We start from the raw sequence: 22,142 nt of genomic DNA, 5'->3' as shown, positions 1-22,142 counted from the left end.
AGTGGGCAAAAACTGTGCTACCTATTTGAATAAATGACAAGGAACCAATGTGTGAGCTTCTGTTCAGTCTTTTATTTACACATGTTCAAAGGAATAAAATGTTGAATAGGCACATGTCAAACTTTATGTTTTATAGGGTGATAGGAACCGGCTACATTGGTCCGGTCCATATCTGCGCCACACTTCACTTCTTTATTATAACCAGAACATCTTTGCGGGTAGGACAGTGGTAGACGGTGTCCATAAAGTCATTCTTGAAGAACGGGTACATGCAGCAGCCCACCACACACCTAGGGAATGACAGAGATGTGAGTAGGTAGTTTCGTCATTACAACAGGCTGCCACAGACATTACAACGATTATGTCGAGAAGAAGGGTCTAAGCACCCACCTCACCCCATAAGTAAGAACAAGGCAGTGTTTGCCATTGCCAGGGAGCCGAAGTTATAGCAAATTACAGGCGTATCATATGTTTGACAATTATTCAACAGAGACATTGCAAAACTCGGGGAGCGGTGTGATGAAGCGTATAAAGGTTAAGCGCTACAGTGGCCTGTAACCGAGCGCTCATCTCCTTTAGCGCAGGGCTATTTACTGGCAGCCTGCTCAACAAACCGTTTCATAGGTTACTAATTCAAGTCATAGTCCGGGCAGCAATGAGTGAAGAAGGTTAACCCGTGTAAGCTATTATCCCAGGCAACAGCAAACACTGACCGGTCAGTGTCTCTGACAGCAACTCCCTATGGCAGCCTGGTACGACTGCCTCCTCTTGAAGAACAGGACCCTGACAGATCACGAGAAGGAAAAGCTGGACCGTGTCAACGTGAGATCCGCCAGCTCCAACGGTGTCGATGTGATGATAGGCCCAAATGAGTGTCTTCGCCAGACCCATGTATGTGCAGTTGACACACTACCACCATCTCGACGCCCTACTAGCCATCATGGCGTGCTACGTCAACCCAGGAGTGAAAAGTTCTTACGACTATCCCGTGAGACTAGTTCACCCTGGAGAGGGGCAGCCTCCCGACCGATAATGCTAAAGTGAATATTGCCATCATATTCACACTACACCCACCGGCGGAAAGTCCATGTTCCACCCTGGACCTGTGCCCCGTATCCTTATGCTGTCAGGGAGCACAGCCATTGCTGGAAGAGTCAACCCTCAAGACATTGACTCGGCCGCCAGCTACCGTACACTGTGTCTCATATGGATGCACGCATGTCTGTATGTATGTATGTATGTATGTACTATGGCCATGAACAAGAATATGAATAAATTGTTCAACTGTCCATCTCACAGTTCCGTGTCTGTTATTACATTGACTATGTAACACTACCCCTACACCTGTCTCTCCCTCAGTACTATGCTAGGCATAGCTCGCAGTGTTTCATATCCCACATAGGATAGGCTTTGCACTCCCATCACTTACAGAGACAAGTGGTAGCACTATGCATCAATTTCCCAAATGTACTTTCAGCTCCAGGTTAGTGTTTACATTGGGAGGGAAAAGTAGCATAAACCACCCCTGACAGAGATACGGTTGATTAGTCAGTCCTGCCAAGCAACTCCCCTCCGAATGTACTCTGTGAGACTGTGACATGGGGTAGAGTAGCATAGTGTTGCCTAAGTCAGTTGCATACATTGTAGCCACAGAGACATGTAGACAGAGAACAGGACAGTGTTTCATAGAGACGCCACAATAGCCACCGGTGAGAATCCCCGGACATGTTTCATATCACAGGCCTTGTGGTATGTGGAACAATGCCACTCCTATCCCAAGTTCACACATCATCCGGTGCCTGTGCTGTAAACACAATCTAGCAACGGTCCTGGTATACGTGACACCTATTTCATGTGCTGCATCGCACTGAAAAGAGAGGTGCGGAACCCTGCCCTCAAGTCAACAGCACCACTGTGGCAGCCAAGTGCAGGAACTATTACCTAGATCGGATAGAGCAGGACGTCAGACCAGCACTAGGGGGAGACAATGGGAAATGACCAAGTACAAGTGCTTTGCTCACGATTACTATTATGCTAACATGCCATAGTGTTCCTAACCAAGAGATATGTTATTGATATAGTTTTAGAAAAGTTTGAGAAAGAGTTTGGTGTAAAGGGGCAGACTGCTGGAAATCACACAGTGGCCTGCCCGTGAAATGTCCAGGATGTGAGTTTTTGAGGCAGGACCTCCCACTAGTGTCCACCCGGGGGAACTGTTGTATAACATAAGTGAAATGTGTTTGTGTAATAAAACATGTTTTTATCATGACTTCCATAGAAACATCAAAAGACAATCTTTTTGCATATTTTTATTGACTTTTTAAAAGCTGAACTTATTTGGCTTGATGGTCAACACCGATTGTTCACAGAACACATTTAATGTGAATTTTGCAGTTTATAGCTGAGAGCAAAGTTTTTGAAATGTCACTGGTTTAAATTACTCAATGCCATTAATAAAATGTGTTTATACTTTTATAACGACTTTCATGAATAGGCTAAACATGTATAAATAGTTAAGGGTCTACATACTATTCATATGACTATTTCATCATTTACATTGAAATTAGGTATTTAAAATCATTTAAAGGATTTAAAACACATTTATAATGGCTTAATCGTGAAAGTTATGTGTAACCAAAAAATGCTGGTCATATTCTGTCTGGTCCATGTGCAGGACTGCCCAACCCTGTTCCTGGAGAGCTACCCTCTTGTAGGTTTTCGCTCCAACCGCAGTTGTAAACTGACCCGATTCAGCTTATCAACCACCTAATTGTTATAAATAGGATGGGCTAGATTATGGTTGGCGCAAAAACCTACAGGACGATACCTTTCCACGAACAACGTTGAGCATCTCTTTAAGATATGAAGGTTTGGAATGAGGAGGTGATGTTGAGCAATGCCGTTGAAGCTTGTGCATTTCAACATTATTAGCACAGCATGCCAGACTACATACAGTACTTAAACACACACACACAAAATGTTCTACAAAAACATTGGAAAATAAACATTGATAGGAAAACTGAAAGTAACACAACATTACAGAGCTTCAAATCTAGGTGGAACTACACTGTCTTTAGAAAGTGTTCACACCCCTTGACCCTTTTCCACATTGTTGTGTTACAGCTTGAATTTAAAATGGATTAAAACAGATTGTGTCACGGGTCTACACACAATGCCCCATAACGTCAGTGTATTTAAATATATATATATATATAAAAAAAAATATTAATTAAAAATGAAAAGCTGAAATGTCTGGAGTCAGTTGGTATTCAAACCCTTTTTTTTGCTTAACAAGTCACATTAGATGCATGGACTCACTATGTGCAATGGTGCATAACATGATTTTTGAATGACTCTCATCTCTGTACCCCACAAATATAATCATCTGCAAGGTACCTCAGTCGAGCAGTGAATTTAAACACAGATTCAACCACAAAGACCAGGGAGGATTTCCAATGCCTCACAAAGAATTCCCATGATACTTGGTAAAACAATTAAAAACAGACATTGAATGTCCCTTTGCGCATGGTTAAGTTATTGCACTTTGGATGGTGTCTCAATACACCCAGTCACTTCAAAAGGTTCAGGCGTCCTTCTTAACTCAGTTGACGGAGAGGAAGGAAACTGCTCAGGGATTTCACCATGAGGTCAACGGTGACTTTAAAACAGTTACAGAGTTTAATGGCTGTGATAGGAGAAACTGAGGATGGTTCAACAACATTATAGTTACTTCACAATACTAACCTAAATGACAGAGTTAAAAAAAGAAAGCCAGTACAGAAAAAAAAAATCCAAAACATGCATCCTGTTTGCAATAAGGCACTAAACTAAAACTGCAAAAAATTGTGGAAAACAAATTAACTTTATGTCCTGAATATTGTTAGGTTTGAGGGAAATCCAACACAACATATCACTGAGTACCACTCTTCATATTTTCAATCATGGTGGTGGCTGCATCATGTTATGGGCATGCTTGTCACCGGCAAAGACTAGGGAGTTTTTTTGGGATAAAATAAAACAGAATAGAGCTAAGTACAGGTAAAATCCTAGAGGAAACCCTGGTTGAGTCTACTTTCCAACAGATGCTGGGAGACAAATTCACCTTTCAACATGACAATAACCTAATAACCTAAAATACAAAGCCAAATATACACTGGAGTTGCTTACCAAGATGATATTGAATGTCCCCGAGTGGCCTAGTAACAGTTTTGACTTAAATCGGATTCCAAATCTATGGCAAGAATTGATAATGGCTGTCTAACAATGATCAACCAACTTGACAGTGCTTGAATAATTTTTTTAAATTATAATGTGCAAATATTGTGCAACCTAGGTGTGTAAAGCTCTTAGAGAGAGATTAATCCAGAAAGACTCAGCTGTAATCGCTGCCAAAGGTGATTCTAACATGTAATGAATAACTCAGGGGTGTGAATACTTGTTAATTAGATATTTCTGGATTTCATTTTCAATCCATTTGCAAACATTTCTAAACTATGTTTTCAGTTTGTCATTATGGGCTATTGTGTGTAGATTGGTGAGAAAAAACAAACAAATTTAATCCATTTTGAATTCAGGCTGTAACACAAAATGTGGAATAAGTCAAGTGGTATGAATACTTTCTGTAGGCACTGTATACCCACAGCAAGATTGTTTGATAACGGAAGATAAAGGAAAATAGTCAAATACACAACCAAAGTTTTTATATATGGTATCTTGTGTGGATATAAGCTTGCCATGACGTAGAAAAAGCTTTACATTTCCAACGGCCACAGTTACAAACCCTTACAAATTGAATCTGCCCAGAAAATCACACGTCTACAAAAAAAAACACTGTTCAGAAGTCTCCATTACAAATGTTGTCCCATAATACATTCCTGCAGTGAAAATGAAACAGCATGACCATGTGAATATTATCCATACATAGGTTGAAAACCCTTTAGCATGATATGGTCTTTCACAGACAGGTCCAAAAGCTTGAAGTGGAATGCTTGACTTTGACATCCAAAAGACCAGAAGTAGGTTCTTCATTCGCCTTTCAAAAAGTAACTTCTTCGAGTTGGAGTAGTTTTCAGCGAGTAGGGTGGAACGTGAGCCGATATAATTTAAGCCAAGCTCCTCTGCCGTGGCTTGATCCTCAGATACAGCTAAAAATAAGAAAATACCATTTTAAAGATCATATAACTATGCTGAGATTCTCATTTAGAGCATTATTACATAATCTTCTTAAGTGACAGGATTTCCCCCACTAGTTAAAGAAATCATTGCCAGATGTAGGATGATTTCCATATGTGAAATGGCAGACAAGTTTTTGTCAAGGAGGTGACGCATAGAGCTGGTAGGTTTTTACAAGGCACGCATGACTAAGAAATGTTAGCGTTGCATAGCATAATGTATTACTAATACAACTAATATAAGGACAGAACATTAGACAGGGGTAGAAACTAACATGGGCATTGTTTAATGCGTTTCACAGGACAAAACATTCCCAGCTTTCCAACGTAGGTAAGCAGGGGGGTGTTACAGGTGCCCTAAAGGGACAAACTAGAATATCAATACACAACAGTTAGGTTTTCCCCAGTCTTCTAATCAGAGAAGTAGACCCCCAAGGGCAATTTCTTCCCAAATAGATTGCAAGTTGCACTTTTCACCAGGGGCACAGTTTTGGTTTTAGAAGTGGGGGTGACATAATTATTCTTATACATTTTTCTTCAGTTGGATAAACACTCCAAGCAGCCTACCCGACCATTCGGAGGCGTCCGCATGGTCATAAAGTACACCGTTGCCTCGTTTTGTACCCCCCGTCCCCAGTGAGCGTTGCGCCCTTGCTTTTCACTGAACATGTTCTTCGAACCTCCAGCACCGGGGCCAGTATTCACAACATCTCAGAGTAGAACTTTTCACATTTCATTTGCCAAAATGTATCACTTTAAGCAACCGGTCGATTATTTACTTTATACGCAGAGCTCACCCTGTTATAAAATCGGGTTTCTAGCTCTACAAGTTGATAAAAACAGCTACGGTCATTAACTTCTTGCGTCGAGCCATCCCGGATCCGGGATCGTGACTACAGCCTCAAGCCCATTACCATAACGCAACGTTAACTATTCATGAAAATCGCAAATGAAATGAAATAAATATGCTAGCTCTCAAGCTTAGCCTTTTGTTAACAACACTGTCATCTCAGATTTTCAAAAATATGCTTCTCAACCATAGCAAAACAAGCATTTGTGTAACAGTATTGATAGCTATTGATAGCTAGCGTTAGCATTTAGCGTGAGCATTCAGCAGGCAACATTTTCACAAAAACCAGAAAACCATTCAAATAAAATCATTTACCTTTGAAGAACTTCTGATGTTTTCAATGAGGAGACTCTCAGTTAGATAGCAAATGTTCAATTTTTCCTGAAAGATTATTTGTTTAGGAGAAAACGCTCCATTTTGTGCGTCACGTTTAGCTAAGAAAAAAACCTGTATCCAGGATTGTGTAAATCTATCCGCAAGCTCATTAGCATAACACAACGTTAACTATTCATGAAAATCGCAAATGAAATGAAATCAATATGCTAGCTCTCAAGCTTAGCCTTTTGTTAACAACACTGTCATCTCAGATTTTCAAAAATATGCTTCTCAACCATAGCAAAACAAGCATTTGTGTAACAGTATTGATAGCTATTGATAGCTAGCGTTAGCATTTAGCGTGAGCATTCAGCAGGCAACATTTTCACAAAAACCAGAAAACCATTCAAATAAAATCATTTACCTTTGAAGAACTTCGGATGTTTTCAATGAGGAGACTCTCAGTTAGATAGCAAATGTTCAGTTTTTCTGAAATCGGTCCGTTTTCTGCGTCATGTTTGGCTACCAAAAAACCCGAAAATTCATTTATCAAAACACCAAACTTTTTTCCACATTAACTCCATAATATCGACTGAAACATGGTAAACGTTGTTTAGAATCAATCCTCAAGGTGTTTTTCACATATCTCTTCATGATATGTCGTTCCTGGAAGTCTCCTCTCTGTCTCAATCACATGGATGAATGCGAGCAGCTTTGGAGATTACGCAGCAATTTCAACAAAGGACACCGGGCGGACACCTGGTAAATGTAGTCTCTTATGGCCAATCGTCCAATGATATGCCTACAAATACATCACAATGCTGCAGACAACTTGGAGAAACGATAGAAAGGGCAGGCTCATTCCTGGCGCTTTCACAGCCATATAAGGAGACAATGAAAAACAGAGCCTCAAAAATCCTGCTCATTTCCTGTTTGAAGTTTCATCTTGGTTTCGCCTGTAGCATCAGTTCTGGGGCACTCACAGATAATATCTTTGCAGTTTTGGAAACGTCAGAGTGTTTTCTTTCCAAAGCTGTCAATTATATGCATAGTCAAGCATCTTTTTGTGGCAAAATATTGCCCTTAAAACGGGCACGTTTTTTAATCCAATAATGAAATAGCGCCCCCATAGGTTGAAGAGGTTAATAACGGTTCCGTTTGCTAATTAAAACACTTATATTTAGAACGCACTACAAATGTTAGGCTACAAAGGCGGCAAAGTGGATTAGGGTAAAGTTAGTTTGAGGTTGGAAGTTAGAGATATAGCTCTCCGAATGTTTGTTGAATATCCAACCTCTATGTAGGCCGTCATGGTAAATAAGAATTTGTTCTTAACTGACTTGCCTTAGGTTAAATAAATAAGAACACGGTTCGCAGGTTTTTTTGCTGGCTACACAGACAGAATTATTGCATTTTGGCAGATAGGGATCAATCATCCAGCGGGAGGTAGAGAGAGGATTGAAAAACAATTCTTAACTCTTTGGTAGAGATGCTGTGAAATTCCACTGGAGCAGTGCGAGAAAATGCGTGCATGCATAACCTACTGGTAATTAACCTGTTTCGATGCCCGGCCATTAGAAGTGACCAGAGTTTGTTGGAAGCTCACCTTTTAATGGAATTTTTACGGTATATGGACAGATCCTAGATCAGGATTCCTCCTCTTATAGAAGCTTTGTGGAAATGGCCCTTGGTCAAAACCACTGGATATGTGTATGTCCACTTTTCCTATACTAAACCACTGCTCTGAATACAATATGGAGCTGCAGCCCACAGACAGACACTATTGCTGGATTCCAAATTGACTGCTCTTCACTCTGCCTATGATTTTTGCCACATTTCTTACACCTATCCAATCATTTCAAATCTACAGGAGTGCCTAGGGCTTAGGAACTAGGGGTAGAGCGTATGTGTGGCCAGGCTAGTGTCCCTACTCTCTCTCCTCCTCACCCCTAGCAGGTTTCTTGGAATGTAGCCCTCTCGGTCTCGGCAGCGGGCCCACCACCACTCTCTCACAATCTCGTCCTTGTCCTCGCGCCGCAGCACCGTCATGCAGTCGCCTTCCTGGAAGGCCAACTCGTCATCGTCCTCAGCCTCGTAGTCCCATAGGGCGTACACCACCCCACGGTTCATGATGCCCATCTTCTCCTGTACACCTGCATCAACACAAAGTCACACCCAACTCGTCAGGAACAAGCCGTTAAGATTCCATTTCCGCTAAAACGTGTTATGGAGGGCAGAATGTTAGAGTAGATGAGAATAGCTACATTTTGTAAACCAGCGGAGGGGTCGAGTGCAAAACGAAAAAAAGAGTAGGCACACTGATTGTTTTGAGCAAATAATGTTTGTGCTTGGTCTCCAGTCAGAGTACACTAGCGGTCTCACCGTAGAGGAACTGGGAGCACTGTGCGTAGCCCTCCTCCATCTCCTCGCACTTGTTTGCCGCTGTCTGTATGTCACTGTAGGTGGTGGCGAACACAGCAGCCCCGGACTCCACCAGGAATTTACACACCTGCACATTGTTACAGGAGGCCGCACAGTGCAGTGGAGTCCTGGGAGAGAGACAGACACGGAGAGATAGAGTGAGGTAGGAATGGAAGAAAGAAAGGGAAGAAGGTAGAGAGGAGGGCAGAGGGAAAAGGAGATAAGAGAGGGAACAAGGTGGGAGAGTTGGAGGAGATAAGAGCAAGAGGGGTGAGGGAGAGTGAAGGAGGGGAGAGATAAAAAAAAATATAAAAAAATAACGCTAATAATAGTGGGCGGCTGGATAACATCATCCACATGAAAACATTGGATGTGACATGCTACTGGTTGCTGGGGGTGACAACATCTTTTATAAAGCTACTGTTAAGTGACAACAACCACTATAAAGTTACTGTAAAGGGACAACGGCAACTAACATGACAAGGCCTCTGTAAAGTGACAATGGCTCACCAGCCATCGCTGTCGGCAGCGTTGGCGTTCACGCCAAACTGCACCAGGAACTTGACGATCTCGGTGTGGCCGGCGCAGACGGCGTTGTGCAGGGCTGTGATGCCCTCGTCATTGGGCAGGCTGGGGTCATCCACCTATAAGGCGGAAAGTTAATAGGCTTCAAGACATTTCCTAGAAAAGGTCAGTTATCGGTTTTACCCCTTACGGTTGATGTTTGGATTTGGGGAGGGATTAGCTGATCTTAGATCTGTCCCCTAAGGGCAACATGGTTGAGGTTAGGATTTGGGTAGGTTTTAGCAGGTCCTATAACTGCCTAAGGGCAACTTCTAAGCTAAGCATTTTGACGGCCATTGACCAGCATTTCTTGTTGTTGAGTACTACCCTGCAGGAGTGGAGTGAGGGGTGTAGATGCTTCACAATTACAATATCAATGCAGTGACATCTGCTAGCTATGGTCATCAAATGAATTATAATAAATGCAACAGTTGGACAATGTATAAAGATCCTCCAAACTTTTAGAAATTGTATTATCCATCAGATATTGACTACATTATAGCACATAAAACATTTTACTGGCTCAGACAAATAATGACAGTTCAGGGACTTTGGTGGAAATGCAGGTATTCAATTTGTCCAATATAAACATTTTAATATTGTGTCAGGTATTTTTTTTGGTGTGTGAAGGTTGCAAGTACAAATCCCCGAGCTGACACGGTACAAATCTGTCGTTCTGCCCCTGAACAGGCAGTTAACCCACTGTTCCTAGATCGTCATTGAAAATAAGAATTTGTTCTTAACTGATTTGCCTAGTTAAATAAAGGTTAAAAAAATAAAAATAAAAATATGCAGAAATACACTGGATGTACTTGCATATATGACACATTAACATAAAGGGGTGGAACAGGACTGCTTCATTAATTACTGTTGTCACATTCTCTTGCATAATTCAACAAGTGTGTCAATAGCAGGATACCCTCGGATAAAAAAATAAACACGCTTCGCTTTAGAATACACCTATATAAACATACTTTACATTGTTTGCGAAATCGGACATAATATCACTATAATCCGAGTGTTCATTTTCGGGAAGTTGCTTTATTTCAGGGAAATCTAATTCGTTAACATTTTGTTCTTTTTTTTCGTCAACTGGATTAAATGATTACTTTTCAATTCCACAAAAAATTAACACCCATCAAAATAAAGTTATATTTATTCGCTTTCTTGTGATGTAAGTGACGAGACTGTTAAATCTCAGACTAAGCTTTAGCGTTCTTGTAGTCAACAGAAAGCCAATGTATTCCTTTTAGCCCATTTCAGCCATTACCGGGGTGTGTTTGACAGGTCAATACAAACATTTCCGCAGTCGTAATGTTAATGGGAAAAAATTACAGGCACAAGCAAGAGTATGAAAGAGTCGCAGGAGTAAAATGAAAACCATCAATCCAACTAGATTTAAGTGACGAGTAGGGCTGTGGCGGTCATGAAATGTTGTGAGCCAGTTATTGTCATTCAAAAGACTACCGGTTTCACGGTAACTGACAGTTAATTAACAAACATGTTTAACATCTCCAGGCCTCCAAGCATACAACCCGCTGATGTGCGCCTTTGGAACATCTACATTTTTTTTTTAAGTCTGAGAAATCTATTTAATATACACTATCACAATAAATCCATTATTTATTTTAGGCAGGTCTAAAACATTATGATTATGAAGAAAATGTATTTCAGAAGAACAGAATGATTTGACCTAGGTACATTATTTGGCTATGCGCCATAGGCTGTAGGCTAGTTTATTTAGCAAACAAGATATGTTTATAATTCCTGTGCTATTATTTTATACAGTATTACATGGTTTTATAGTAATAAGAATAGAATTTAACTTAGTGCGCCTTCGGAAAGTATTCAGACTCCTTGACTATTTCCACATTTTTTTATGTTACAGCCTTATTCTAAAATTGATTAAATATTATTATATTTTCCCCTCGGCAATCTACACGCAATAATGACAAAGCGAAAAGTGTTTTTAGAAATTCTTGCCAATTTATTTAAAAATGAAATATCACATTTACATAAGTATTCAGACCAGGGAATAGGAGACTAGCCAGGATCGAGGGAAAGATGAATGGAGCAAAATACAGAGAGATCCTTGTTGAAAACCTGCTCCAGTGAACTCAGGACCTCAGACCGGGGCTAAGATTCACCTTTCAACAGGTCAACGACACTAAGCACACAGCCAAGACAACGCCGGAGTGGCTTCTGGACAAGTCTCTGAATGTCTTTGAGTGGCCCAGCCAGTCAGAGCCCGGACTTGAACCCAATCGAACATGTCTGGAGAGATCTGAAAAATAGCTGTGCAGCAACGCTCACCATCCAACCTAACAGAGCTTGAGAGGATCTGCAAAGATGAATAGGAGAAAATCCCCAAATACAGGTGTGCCATGCTTTTATACCCAAGAAGACTCGAGGCTGTAATCGCTGTCATCCATCTTAGAATAAGGCTGTAAAGTAACAAAATGTGGAAAAGGGGTCAGAATAGTTCCAAATGCACTGTTGCTGAATAAAACAAAGGATATTTTTCCTATTCCAGAGCGAGTGCACATATGAAGTGGCTTTGTTGAGTGTAAAAGTGACCATTTGAAACAGGTCCTATTCACTAGATTTAGAGTTATTTGATAACTTTAGTTGTAATGATACAAACCTTAGAATGTCTCAGAAATCAAAACATATGATGCGACCATAGGCCATTGATGATTAAAGTCGCAAATAAAAGCTCTGTTCCTTGCCTCAGACTGCACATGCTGTCCTCTCATCAAGCGATCATATTTTCACCCATCAATTTAGTCTTGACTAATACAGTACCAGTCAAATGTTTGGACACACCTACTCATTCCAGGGTTTTTCTTTATTTGTACTATTTTCTACATTGTAGAATAATAGTGAAATCATCAAAACTATCAAATAACACATATTTGTAGTAACCAAAAAAAGTGTTAAACAAATCCAAATACATTTTACTTTATGTAAAATTAGTATCAATTTAGAATGAATTCCCCCTTATCAAATGGCCAGGAACAGGGGCAAAAAACATCTGCTCTCGAATAGTGAATGGAGGCCGCTTTCCTGCCATGGCGGACTGGTAGGCTACTCCAGATTTATAGTGCATGTGCTTAATATGAGCAGCTGAAAATAAATATAGTAGCAGTATCCTCTTCAGTGGCAACCATCAAAACCCTGCTTTCACACTGGATTACATATAGAAAAGTCTGGGCTTAAAAGAACACGCATTTCATATACAGGCCCACATAAGCTCTAATTTGCATATTGGGGTTTTGAAAAAATTATCACCTCAGAAAGCGCTGTCCATTTTGTTGCGTTAGACTTTGAAACAACATCCACAATGACCATGTTTTCCAGTGAGTTTCAAGCTGTTGTTGAACTTCTTTCTTCAAATTGATCAATCACAGTGCGGTGAGTTTGAAAAACATGACACTGTTCTGATAAATGTTTGATGTGATTTTCAATTGCATTTATGTCCGAGTGGTTAGACTAGAGGGACAATAGAGCGCTGAGTACCAGGTGAGTTGGGTACAACCAACGCATGTCCAGAGTGCATAAAAGAAGATTACCTTGACTCAACGGTTACACGGAATTTTACAGCGGTCATGACTCATGACTGTCGGTGTGGAGGTAATATGGTCACCGCAACAGCCATACTGGCAAGTGGATTTTACACCCTTCAAACACAGATGACTGAAAAAGACAGATCCTCTGGTGGGCGTATATGTTGTATACAGTTGAAGTCGGAAGTTTACATACACTTAGGTTGGAGTCTTAAAACTCGTTTCTCAACCACTCCACAAATTTCTTGTTAACAAACTATAGTTTTGGCAAGCCGGTTAGGACATCTACTTTGTGTATGACAAGTCATTTTTTCAACAATTGTTTGTTTACAGACTACAGATTATTTCACTTATAATTTACTGCATTACAATTCCAGTGGGTCAGAAGTATACATACACTAAGTTGAATGTGCCTTTAAACAGCTTGGACAATTCCAGAAAATGCTGTAGTCGATTTACAAGCTTCTGATAGGCTAATTGACATCATTTGAGTCAATTGAAGGTGTACCTGTGGATGTATTTCAAGGCCTTCAAACTCAGTGCCTCTTTGCTTGACATTATGGGACAATCTAAAGAAATCAGCCAAGACCTCAGAAAAAAATTGTAGACCTCCACAAGTCTGGTTCATCCTTGGGAGCAATTTCCAAATGCTTGAAGGTACCACGTTCATCTGTACAAACAATAGTACGCAAGTATTAACACTATGGGACCATGCAGCCGTCATATCGCTCAGGAAGGAGACGTGTTCTGTCTCCTAGAGATGAACGTACTTTGGTGTGAAAAGTGCAAATCAATCCCAGAACAACAGCAGAGGATCTTGTGAAGATAATGGAGGAAACAGGTACAAAAGTATCAATATCCACAGTAAAACGAGTCCTATATCGACATAACTTGAAAGGCCGCTCAGCAAGGAAGATGCCACTGCTCCAAAACCACCATAAAAAAGCCAGTTTGCAACCGCACATCGGGACAAAGATCGTACTTTTTGGAGAAATGTCCTCTGGTCTGATGAAACAAAAATAGAACTGTTTGGCCATAATGACCATCGTTATGTTATGAGGAAAAAGGGAAAGGCTTGCAAGCCGAAGAACACCATCCCAATTGTGAAGCACAGGGGTGGCAGCATCATGTTGTGGGAGTGCTTTGCTGCAGGAGGGACTGGTGCACTTCACAAAATAGATAGCATCATGAGGAAAGAAAATGATGTGGATATATTGAAGCAACATCTCAAGACATCAGTCAGGAAGTTAAAGCTTGATCACAAATGGGTCTTCCAAATGGACAGTGAACCCAAGCAAAGTTGTGGCAAAATGGCTGAAGGAAAACAAAGTCAATGTATTGGAGTGGTCATCACAAAGCCCTGAGCTCACTCCTATAGACAATTTGTGGGCAGAACTGAAAAAGCATGTGCGAGCAAGGAGGCCTACAAACCTGACTCCGTTACACCAGCTCTGTCAGGAGGGATGGGCCAAAAGTCACCCAACTTATTGTGGGAAGCTTGTGGAAGGCTACCCAAAGCATTTGACCCAAGTTAAACAATTTAAAGGCAATGCTGCCAAATACTAATTGAGTGTATGTAAACTTCTGACCACTGGGAATGTGATGAAAGAAATAAAGCTGAAATAAATAATTCTCTACTAATTATTCTGACATTACACATTCTTAAAATAAAGTGGTGATCCTAACTGACCTAAGACAGGGAATTTTTACTAGGATTAAATGTCAGGAATTGTGAAAAACTGAGTTTAAATGTATTTGGCTAAGGTGTATGTAAACTTCTGACTGTATGTCACACAAACAATACATTAATCAAAATGGTTTCCCAATACCAAATATCTCACCATCCATGTACCCCAATATCCATACCAGCACAACTTTTAGTATGTTTGGCTAAAACATGACCTCATACTATATAGTATGCTAGTATGGGGTATTTGGTGTGGCTACATACCGGAGGCAGAGTGACCTGTCCCATGACCTCCGGAGCCTTCATGTTGAGGGTGTCCTCCCCAGGTCCTGCTCCCCTTCGCTGGTGTATGGAGGGGGCGGGTAGGGCGGGTACTCCTCCAAGTAGGCTTCTGGCTGATGGGGGGGCGGGTGGCAGGGATCTGGCTCCTCTTCCTCCAGCGATGGGGGCATGGTGTGGCTGGAGGAGGAAGAGGGCTCTCGGATGGGTGAACGGGGGGGCACCTGTGCATCTTCCTCGGTCTCAGCGAGGGAAGCTGCAGCGGTGAAAACTTGGCACTGGCCCCCTCCTTCCATGTTCCTCCACCTTCACCCTCGTATGGAGATGCCACAACAGTCTTCATGGCGGCCAGTGTGGTCTTCTGGTAGAGAAGTTTCTGGATGTTGGGCCCCGCGGGGCCCTCAGGCTCTGTGATGGAGCTGCGCTTCTTGAGGGGTCGCGGGGCATGGTGCAGCCGACGGCGCAGGGCTTCCAGGTCGGCGTCGCTGGGGTGCCGGTGAGGGTGCGAGATGAAGGGGAGGAGCTTGGTGGGGCTGAGGGGATGAGGGGCCCACTCCGTCTCCTGGCCCCACTGGCTCTCAGGTGCCAGAGACGCCAGGCCGGGACCCCCCTGGTCCACCTCGAAATCGCCGGCCCCCAAATAGGTGGAGTCCTGGAGTAGCGACTGCTGCCCCCCACTGCCTGAGATGACTGGTTTTCCATACACTATCAGAGAGAGAGTGAATGGTCAATCTAGCATGCTAACACAATAACATCTTTTAAAAGAGTTTAACGTTGTTAAGTAGGGAAATTTAAGGCAGGTATTTTCCAAAACAATAACAGAAAATGCAGAATGATTTTAACAAATTACTCAGTTTAGTAACATGGTAAAGATCCAGGAGTCACAGGAGTAGCCAAGACACGACAGTAGCCCATGGCTCCTTCTCTCACCTCTGGGCTGCGTGCGTGTCAGAGTGCCCCCGTCTGTCCTGGGCTGTTGGGTGTACATGGAGTAGATGGAGGAGGCAGCCACCGTCTGTGGCTTCTGGAGGACAGGCACTGCCGCTGTGGACTCTGGAGGATCCGGGGTGAAGGGGCGCACCGTAGCCGCCGGAGGAGCCTCCTGCTTGGGTGGCAGAGGCAGGGTGTGGCTGTGGATGGGCGGAGGTGCACACAGATGGAGGGAGGTGGACGGTTTTGCCTTGCCTGGGAAGGTGCCCGTGCTGTAGGGCAGTTTGCCGAAGGTCGGGGGCATGGTAGGGATAGGAGGTGGCACCTTGCCGAGAGCCTTGCCACCCGCCTATCAAGTCAAGAAGACCGTAACATACATAGTATGATGAAAATTAAATGCATAATAATATAACTGCAACAATGTCAGTTAACAGATGATTTTATCCAATGCAACTGTTCAAACACAAATCCAGTGTTAAGTATGTGGGCCATGAGGGAATCAAACCTACAAATGGTGTTGCAAGTACAACGCTCCAACCAAAAAACAACCCTGTACATCAAAAATACATTGAAGCTGCTTCATTGACTAATCGGGCATTTATGGAAAAGCTAAAAATAAAAATGGAAAGCAGAATAATCTATATCTCTGACCACATTCTCTGTGGGTCTGTGACCATTTCTAGGAAGGATGGAAGTCAGGTAGGGAGGAACATAGCAAGGGAGCATCTTTTAAGTATACTGTATGAACGTTCCTAAAATGCTTCTGAAAATCAGTGCAGTACCTGGGTATCCCTCAAGAGGTCCTCGCTGCTCTGATTGTTCTGTGAGTGGACGGGAGCCGGGGCATCAAACATAGAAATGTGACGCCCCTTTTGGCCCTTGAGGGTCTCGGCGTCTCCTGCAACCACAGAGGAAATCACATCAGAACATTATCTGAACCATATGACATTTACATTATTAAAACCAAATGACATAACATTATTAGAACATTATCCAAACCATATGACGTCCACCAAACATAATCAAGATGGTCAGAACCATATACACATCACAATCACTGTAACCTGGAGGCAGTCTTTATTTTGAATATATTCCCAGCATCAGTTTAATAAAACACTACTACATCTCAGGGGGTGACCTGACATCAATTTCTAAATTAATGAAATAATATGGCCTTAGCAAGAATTCCCTTCATTAATTCAAAATTGCACAAATTTCTATTAGGATTTGTTCATTCATGCAGTGGAACTGACCCCAACCTTGTTTCCGAGCCAAATCGAGGGAACATGGTCACCTGAGCCCCGTGAGGAGAGGCTGGACATGCGAGGCAGAGTAGAGGACATGCCATGATGACGGCCGCTGGACTCTGCTCTGGAGCTGGACCAGTCGGACAGCTGAGACATCTTGGATGACTGAAAACCTGTCAGAGCTGGGAGAAGTGTTAACACATGGAAAGAACACTTGAATTGCAAATACAGACATACACAATCTACTACTACACAGTTACACACATGCACACTAACACAGCCACAAGCGCACACATACAATCACAATTGAACACACACAAAGTAAAATCATCCATAACGAAACAACATTCTTACCTGAGTAGGGTTTAAGCGGTCTAGGAGGGGCTTTAATGGAGGAGTCTGGCATGGGTAAGGTGGTGGTGCCGTCGGGGTAGGCAGGCTTGATCAGCAGCTCCTGTCGGCTGGGCACCGGAGGCCCTGGGGCCGCAGTGGAGGACAGGATGTAAGGGCCCACGGCCGCCACCCTGGAAGGGCCACATGGCTGCAGGGCCTGACTCTTTGGAAGAAGAAGGCATTGATGGTTTGATGGTTTGGGTAAACACATTATCTAAAGTTAGCAGGTATGACACTTTGTTAGTTGTTATTAGCATGTATGAGCCTTTATAATATCTTATTATGAGCCTTATATGTTATGTCACCCTATGTAGGCCAGGGATGGGCAACTGGCGGCCCGCGGATGAATTTCCATTTAAAAAAAATACAAAATAGAATAATAAATGTTTTTAGGAACTCAGTCGGGGTCTCAACTATCTGCTGTCGCTGCTGTCAAGAGGGGGCTGCTAAAATGTTTTACTTGCATGGTGTGGGGGGGGCCAACAACAAAATGTCACTTCGTGCCCCCAAAAGTATGGATGTGGGTAGTCAGACCCTTGAGCCTCTGTGGACCTTCGTGATAAGTTCCTATTTTCTGTGGCCCCCACCCCATCAAAGTTACAAAAGTAAAATATTACTCCTGCACACATCACATTTATCTCATGGACAGCGAGGTCTTGCATCCATAGCTCCGTCTATGAATTGGAGTGGTGATACATTTCCCTGGTCCCATTCCTAAGGTTAGTTCCAAGAAATGTGGGGCTGATGTGGTCTGATGTACACTGCCCTAAGGGAACAATAAAGCTTTTGAAACTCAACTTGACTCACGGGCAAGTTCGCCTTCTGCTGTAGCGCTGCCTTCTTCTTCCACAGGCGTTCGCGGAGTTCGGCCACTCGCTTGTCCATGGTGGCCACCTCCAGGTTGCGCTTGCTCAGGCTCTCACGCTGCTGTTGCAGCTTGGCACTCTGGTCCTCGTTCAGCTTATTCCTCAGCTTAAAATCGGGGGGAGAAGGGAGAAAGAGCTAGAGTCAGCTTTATGTGTGTATAGCGATTTTCCCACTACTGAGCCCAACTAAGCCGAGCCAAACCAATCTCTACTGAGTTTGCCTGGTTACATATCCACCATAGTTGCTGGAACCGTGCTGAAAAGGACCGTGTGAAAAGGATACTTCAGAGCCAGCAGTTTTGTTATGGGGGTATACACTATATATACACACAAAAGTATGTGGACACCCCTTCAAATTAGTGGATTCGGCTATTTAGGCCACACCGGTTGCTAACAGGTGCATAAAATTGAGCACACAGCCATGCATAAAAATCATCTGTCCTTGGTTGCAACACTCACTACCAAGTTACAAACTGCCTCTGGAAGCAACGTCAGCACAATAACTGTTCGTTGGAAGCTTCATGAAATTGGTTTCCATTGCCGAGCAGTGGCACACAAGCTTAAGATCACCATACGCAATGCCAAGTGTCGGCTGCAGTGGTGTAAAGCTTGCCACCACTGGTATCTGGAGCAGTGGAAACGCGTTCTCTGGAGTGATGAATTACTTCAACATCTGGCGGTCCGACCAACGAATCTGGGTTTGGCAGATGCCAGGAGAACAATACCTGCCTGAATGCATAGTGCCAACTGTAAAGTCTGTTGGAGGAAGAATAATGGTCTTGGGGCTCTTTTTCATGTTTCCGACTAGGCCCCTTAGTTCCAGTGAAGGGAAATCTTAAAGCTACTGCATACAATGACAATCTAGACAATTCTGTGCTACCAACTTTGTAGCAACAGTTTGGGGAAGGCCATTTCCTGTTTCAGATTGACAATGCCCCCATGCACAATGCGAGGGCCATACAGAAATCGTTTGTCGAGATCGGTGTGGAAGAACTTGACTGGCCTGCCCAGAGCCATGACCTCAACCCCATCGAACACCTTTGGGAATTGGAATGCCGACTGTGAACCAGGCCTAATCACTAATCAGTGTTGTGGTTATGATGTTATTTTGCAGAGTCTACCTGTAAATGCCACAAAAATAAACTTCTGTGGAAGCAGACAAATCTGATCTTCTCTTACCTGTAGCTCCTTGTAAAGACGCTCCAGCTCGCCGGCGGAGCTCGGGCCGTCATGAGAGGGCTCCATCTTGACGCTTTTCAGGGTCTCCAGCTGCCTGCTCAGCTCCTCCACTCTCGAGACGGCCACCAGGAGCTCGCACTGCTTACTCTGAAACAGCCCGTTCATCTGCTCTATCTCCTCCAATATACAGCCAGGCACATACACACACGCAAATCAACAACCACACGCAAGCACAGACATGCACATTAGTCAAATTTGAAAAGTAACATTTAGAGAATGCTAATGATGTTTTCGGTCAAACCAAAATCGAATGTTCCGTTAACGTCAATATTTGATCATAAACCTAAACATGTTCTGTGAATGTCTGGTATGGTAGATAAAAAAGGAAATACATTTGAGAAATGTTTTAGCTAACATTCCACCAAATTGCACCTTCAGGTTCCCATAACCGTCAGGTGTACATTCTCGGAACACAGATAACTGGACAAAATAATATTCTGGATACCTAAACCTGGAATCTTCTTTTGAACCAAAAGTAGTTAGCTGGTTGTACACTGTAGGCTTAAGCCAATCAGCTAAAAGGAATGTCAAGTGTGTCAAGTAGGGAAAAAAACATGTCACCCAGAAAGCCCTACTCAGCTCCTTCCCCAAACCCCTCTTCATCGAGTGTCTTGACTCCTCACTCTCCCTTTGGCACTGACCCAGTTTGCTGTTGCTAAGGCGTTTCTGCTCCACTTGACCCTTGAGGGCCCGCACCCGCCGCAGCTTGGTCTCCTGGTTCTCAGCGTTCTCACGAAGCTGCAGTAGTCTCTCATGCTCTGACGCCTGCTGCTGCTGCTCCTGCAGCTTCAGGTAGCGCAGACGTTGCTCCTAGCCAACCAAACAAGAAAACATTTTCAGATTAAAGTTTTTAATAATAGCCACATGGTGTATTAAAAGTAGTCAAAGTAGTAGTATTTGGTCCCATATCCCTGGCACACAATGACTACTTCAAGTTTGTGACTATACAAACTCTTGTTTTGGATGTCTTTTGTATCATGTCTTGCCCAATAGTAACTAAATACATGTGAGAATAGAAGATGTTTCTGAACACTTCTATATTCACATGGATGGTGCCATGATTATGAATTAATCATAAATGAAGCATGAATAATGATGAGTGAGAAAGTTAGAAGCACAAAGATAATTCCCCCCTCTCTGGATAAGAGGGTCAGCTTAATGACTAAAATGTCCAATGCTAACCTTCCCTGTTACTGGTGATGGTGGGAGGTTAGCATCCTTTACTGTAGCCTTTGTAACCTTCTAACTCAGTGTAGGAGAACACATAGCCCTTCCCTTGTCTTTAAAGAAAAATACTTGTCTTTATTAATTGAGCTTAATAAAGAGAAGGCAGAGGAGACCGTGCGAAGTAAAACTGTCTAGGAAGAAACCTTGACAGGAACCAGACTCTAGAGCAGGCCTATTCAACTGGATGTCTATGTCAAGCTAATAAGAAAGGGAAAGAACAACTTTTTTTATTGGACATTGTCTTATCTAGAGCCCTGCCCTTACAGGCCCATCTGCCTCATGCTGGCCTAGGCATGAGACAAGGTGAAGAATTAGATGTCTTGACCTTTATTTAGTGGCTGTACTTCTCTGCCAAATGACTCAATGGGCTTGTTTGACATCGACTGCACTGATGTACAAATCCCCTTGAACCATGAATAACTACTGATTATAATTTATAGCCAAGTCGGTCAGTCAATAATGACAAATAATGTGTCACACCATACCATTTAACCATCGGCTTCTATCTTCCTTCCTTTTACTGTAGTACCGTTTTTGCACTCACCCCATTCTCCATGCATCGGTCCACAGGCACCTTGACCATGTTCCTTTTAGCGGAGGGATCGGAAACCCTTGATCCGCCTATGCAAGACAAAATACAGCGGCCTTGTTAGTGTGTGTGTTTATATCTAACTGTTGGGAGGGACGTGCATTTGCTTCACAACTGATCATGGGAAGTATAAAGAGGCAAGAAGCTAATTGCTATTTGGGGAAAATTACACATTTGGAGGTATCTCTGTTAATAGGGGGCTCCAATTTGTTTGTGTATTACAGTCTGTTTATGACCAAAGTTGGAACAAACATGACCGGAAAACCAACACAACACCCGAGCACTGTGCCATTAATAGGGGTCATACTCTTGAGGATACGGGATGAAAAGGACAAGCATGAGTTGGAGAACTGCTCATTGTGTAATAACTGGTGGAGCAGCCAAAAGAACCAGGCCTCTTCCACACAGTTGCTCTTCCCGTGCCAGTGTCTGACAGTTATGCAATGCTGTTTAGCGAACTCCTTATATGGGTAACACAAAAAGGCTGATCGCTTTAATAAGCTCTTTGGGGGTCACAACTCAGGCTTATTAGTTACACAACCCAAATTCTACACCTTAATATGGTAATAACGGCACAAGCTAAACAGGGAGCCAAGCCATATCGTTTGTCCCCAGCGAAGCTAATCATCCAAAAGGGACTCCTTAATGATATGTTAACACAAGATATAATAGAACGTTCCTCCTCTCCCTGGGCTGCTCCTGTTGTCCTCATCCCAAAAAAGACTGGTGGTCTTAGATTTTGTGTGGACTAACAATGTTTCCCAGCCTGATGCCTATCCTCTTCCCACCATCTATGAG

The 22,142-nt window shown here is 42.8% G+C and overlaps 1 pseudogene; it reads right to left on the bottom strand.

The window, feature by feature from the left end:
• Window positions 1-5,102: 5,102 nt before the first annotated feature.
• Window positions 5,103-21,338, bottom strand: LOC115103485 (apoptosis-stimulating of p53 protein 2-like; annotated as a pseudogene).
• Window positions 21,339-22,142: the final 804 nt, after the last annotated feature.

This window comes from Oncorhynchus nerka, linkage group LG21, assembly GCF_034236695.1.
Source record: "Oncorhynchus nerka isolate Pitt River linkage group LG21, Oner_Uvic_2.0, whole genome shotgun sequence".
Lineage (NCBI taxonomy): Eukaryota > Metazoa > Chordata > Actinopteri > Salmoniformes > Salmonidae > Oncorhynchus > Oncorhynchus nerka.
Note: the sequence above shows the minus strand (reverse complement) of the source record. Positions and strands in the feature narration are given on the sequence as shown.